At 41.7% G+C, this 4,878-nt stretch overlaps 1 non-coding gene across 1 annotated transcript; it reads right to left on the bottom strand.

The window, feature by feature from the left end:
* Window positions 1–1,552: 1,552 nt before the first annotated feature.
* On the bottom strand, window positions 1,553–1,659 carry LOC141640337 (small nucleolar RNA R71). The gene has a single exon (XR_012542968.1). It is a non-coding gene; the product is annotated as a small nucleolar RNA R71 (small nucleolar RNA).
* Window positions 1,660–4,878: the final 3,219 nt, after the last annotated feature.

Below are 4,878 nucleotides of genomic sequence, written 5' to 3'. Positions count from 1 at the left end.
AATACAGACTGCAGACCAAATGTGACAGTATGATGAACTGTTACTTCGAAAGTTTAAGCAAAGCAAAACAAAACAAACAAAATAAAAATGCAGCGGAATAAAGTAAAAGAACAAACACGAGATTTTTGAATTGGTTCGGCAAGAAACTCAAGTGCCTATGTCCAATCTACTTTTTATTGATTTCTTTTAGTGATCTACTCCGACAACTAAAAGACCCGTACAATAAAAGCAACAACCTACTCCGGTTGTGTTACAAGTCCAAGAACTACTCCGTTCTTATGACAAGCTAACTCGCAACCTACTCCGGTTACCAAGAGTTGAAGACTACTCCGTCCTAACTCCACACACACACTAAGAATGTTTTAAGGATCAAGCTTCCACTATCTTATTCTTAACAAAGAATTAAGATGGACAACTTTTACAAGATCAACAATCTTAAGTGAGAGAGTTTAGTATATTAAAGTAATGTGATAGAGCCACGATCAGTAACAACTTGAAGACTCTTAGAAGTTTTGCAAAGACACACGGTTTTAAGCTTTAAAAACAATTTGCAAACTTGAAAAAATATTTCAGAAAAAGTCTTGGGATTTTTAGAGAGGAATGGCTCGCCTTTTATAGAGAAGATGGGTGAGGGAGTTGCTAGGGTTTTGAAGGGTCAAAGACCTCACATGTGAAGAGCCTCAACAACCACCCAATACTTGCACCAAAGAAGGTTCTTATGCAAAGGCAAAAGAAAGGAAAGAGTGTTTGAAAACTATCCATAAAAGCTCATGCAAATTCAGAAAACAAAGAGGGAAAAACAAGTCACATGATGACAAGTTTACACAAATATGGCAAAAAGCATTTCTTGTTTTCTAAAGGACCAAAGGGTCAAATTTGCATAAAGAGAATACATTTTGAAAATAATAATTATTCAAACCACTCTTTATTGAAGGCCAAATCCTAATAAAAATCTGAAGTTTATCTTTGAAAAATAAGAGACACGTAAAAGATTTTCGAAAGATAAAAAGGCTTCAAGTGTTACGAATTGAGGCAACAGTTCAGGCGGCTGTTACTTGTGAAAGTAACAGTCGTCTTGACTGTTTCTATTACTCTAGGATACTCTACTTTCTCACTTGTACATTAGATGATACATAAGACTCGATACAATGGAATGATCAACAACTCAACACTTCTTAATCCAAGCTTGATTTAACCATAAATCCTGAAAAGGTAAACTAAGAAAGCACACATCAGATGGGCATGTTATCATCAATCATAAGGAACCCAACAGCCTTCTTATATCAACTTGGTTGAGAGAAACCAATTCGGGGGTGCTGCAAATGAAGATGCAGCCAAGCATATGGAGATATTTATTGATTATTGCTGCTCTATACCCCCGCCGACCAGTGTGACCCAGGACCAGGTGAAGGAAACCATGTTTATATTCTCTCTTCGTGATGCTGCAAGGGAGTGGTATAAAGACCTGGATCGAGCTGGTAATGGGATCACCGACTGGAATTCTTTGGCCTTGGCATTCTACAAAAAGTATTTTTCTACCTCGAAGACTAATGCCATTAGAGCTCAGATCATGAGCTTTAAACAGGGGCCTGACGAGAACTTTCATGAGGCATGGGTCCGTTTCAAGAAGCTGGTGCGAACCATTCCGCATCATGTGTTTGAGAAGTGGAGCCTATGCAATCAGTTTTATAATGGGCTCTATGACAATCAGAGAGCTATCCTGGATGCGGCAGCCAGTGGCAGATTCCAGGAGAACATGGGAGAGACTAAGGGGTGGAAGATCATTGATGACTTGGCCACCCATAAAGCTGAGTATGGGAATTCCAGGGGAAATCAAAGGAGAGCTGCTGAATCTCCATCTGTAGCTGCACTAGAGGCTCTCACGGCGAGATTTGATAAGTACGAGTTGGGAGGAGCTTCAAAAGGAGGGATTTACCATGTAAATGCTGTTTTAGACGGTCCTTTCGTCTGTAAAAGATGTGGAGCTGAGGGACATGTTTCAGACAACTGTCCTAGTCCCTTTGAGTCTTGTGCTGCCTTTCAACATTATAGGTAGACAAACACTTACTATGAGCCGAATGTCCATCCGAATCTGAGGTTGAGCAGCCAGAATGTCTTGAATCCGACTCAACCTCCACAGCAGCAGCAGCAGCAAAATTATGTGCCCCCTCATAAGCAACAACAGTTTCAAAAGCCCCCATATGTTCCTCAGCAGCAGCAACAATCCCAAGGTTTCGATATCACTGAATTAAAGAACTTGTTACTGAAAGAGTCTCAAGCTAGAGAGGCCGGGATGAAGATGCTTGAGAGCCAAATTGCTCAGTTGGCTAACAAGAATACAACTCAAGCTCCGAGACATTTACCGACACAAACTGATCAAAAAGAGACCCTTAATGCTATCACTTTGAGGAGTGGGTCCACCCTGGACGGGTCTGTTATGGTTGAGGATGTCCCTGAAAAAGGTGAGGCGGAATCGAGTAAGAAAAAGGCCGTGACGAATAATAACAAGAAAAAGACGATCAGCAGGTATGTCAGTCGATCGACTGACATGCCCGGTCGATCGACTGGTCCGCGACAACCAGAAGCTACTGTTCCTGTAGAAGTCAGTCGATCGACTGACCAACCTGGTCGATCGACTGAGGCCGCTGCTGATAATGCACAATTTCGTCCTCCAATGCCTGATAACTTAAGGGACCACTTGTTTCGGGGTACGACCGCCCCGAAAATATTGAGGGAAGACCCAAATGCTGATGGGTCAGTTCCGGTTCAGAAATACGACCCTATGTCGATTAATGGTTCACATTTGAGACGGTCTGAAGAAGGATCAAGCTACAACAAGGAGAAGGTTGTGGACTTTCAGCCTAAGTCCACCGATGCCGGCATGCGAGATTTAGAGGAGAGGGCTAAGTTACTTCTTACAGCCCCTTATCCAGAGAGATTGGTGCCGACGAAGGAACAGGTATCATTTAATAAGTTTGAAAAGGTTATTCGTAGCTTAAATGTACAAGTTCCTTTCCTTGAATTAGTAAATCAAGTGCCTGCTTACACGAAATTCATGAAACAACTTTTGTCCAAAAAGAAGTCGCTTGAAACTGTGCATACTGTCGCACTCACTGAAGAGTCATGCTCTTATTTAACCCATACTGCACCACCTAAATTAGCTGACCCAGGTAGTTTCTCCGTTCCTTGTAATATTGGTACCTTTTCAATTGAGAAGGCATTATGTGACTTAGGAGCTAGCATTAGCGTTATGCCTTTGAGTCTAGCTAGGAAATTGAAATTGACTAGGTTTGCAGTCACCGATATGACAGTACAGATGGCTGATCGATCTGCGGTCCAGCCAATAGGAGTCTTAGAGGACATTCTTGTGCAAATAGGAAAGTTTTTCTTCCATGTTGACTTCGTTGTACTAGATATGCCTAAGGATGCCCACATACCTATCATACTAGGTAGACCATTTCTGCACACTGCTGGTGCAGTTATCGATGTAGGTTCAGGAACTTTGACCTTTAAAGTGGGAAAGAATTCTATTGTCTTTGCCCAGACTGCTAAGAAGAAAGCCCCCATGTGGCCAATAACTTGTAATACGGTTTCTGAAAAGAAATCATACTTTGTGCTTCCTGATATGCATGTCTCTATACCTACTCCTGTTGTGACACCTCCGCCCCAAATTGGGAGCAAATTGGAGGAAAATTTGTCTATTTCTGATATTGCAGGAGGTGGTTTGGGGAAGGAAGAGCTACATGTTGCTCCAGCTGTGAAGGAGGCAATAGTTCAAATAGGCGGTTTAGGATGCCTTAGCTATGGCACGGATGAGGAGCCCGAAGATGAGCCAGTCAAAGCAACGGAGTCTGATCTGGATTCCGATGAGTCCGAAGAGGTCGTTGAATGGGAAGATGTCCGACATGTTGATCCGTTGAGTTCTGCGGATGCTGGAGCTGAGAAGAGTGCAACTGAGAAGATGAGCTCTATTGAGGCTACCTCTAGTAGCCAGGAGCTGACCAAGTGGGCCATTCCGTGGCCGTTCTTGATCAACTATTAGTTGATCACTTGCTTTACAAACATTTTATTGTTTTTTAAGACTATTTACCGTTTTTTTTTCGTGTGCGCGAGACTTCGCTCTTTTAAGTTTGTTTGGGATTTTTAAACACTTTAGACTGTACATATGGGTTTTGCGCAATTTTGGACACGGTATTATGTGCATTTGCAGGTTACAAGACCAAATTAGCTCAAGTTATTGAGCTAATTAGACGAAATCAGGAAGTTACAGCAGTATTTCCAGTCGATCGACCGCCTACCTTGGTCGATCGACTGAGGTGCGACTTCCAGGAGCTTCTGTTCCTGTTCATTCCAGTCGATTGACTGCCTACTATGGTCGATCGACCGTTGTCGCTGCTGTACCATCCCAACTTTGGTCGTTTTGCGGAATTGAGGGAGTCTTTTCTCCACTTTATTTTCCGACTCATTTCTGATTTCTTCCATTTTCTTAACTTTGCACATAATTTTACCATCCCAATTTTGCTTTCTCGATTTTATGCGTGGTATTGTTTGTCTTTTCAGGCACTTATTGGTAGCACTGCTGGCTACTGAAACCTCCTAGCTCACGCTGGTTTGGGGAGGTTTCCTTTTGCTGCGCTTAAAGTCTTGTGAGTTTCTGAGACCTTATTTCATGTCATTTTCATTTTATTCCTTTTACGCAAATTCCCATTTCTCTTTTATTTCATTATATGATTTTGCACAATGGGGACATTGTGCGATTTGGTTTGGGGAAGGGTTTTGCGTTGCATTTCATTTGCTTGCATTCACGTTTACATTTTAGTTTTGCATTGTTTCTTTTATTTTTCCATATATACAAAAATTCAAAAAAATTGAAAAATT

Source organism: Silene latifolia, unplaced genomic scaffold (assembly GCF_048544455.1).
Source record: "Silene latifolia isolate original U9 population unplaced genomic scaffold, ASM4854445v1 scaffold_75, whole genome shotgun sequence".
NCBI lineage: Eukaryota > Viridiplantae > Streptophyta > Magnoliopsida > Caryophyllales > Caryophyllaceae > Silene > Silene latifolia.
The sequence above is the reverse complement of the archived record's forward strand: the minus strand, read 5'-3'. Positions and strand labels throughout refer to the sequence as shown.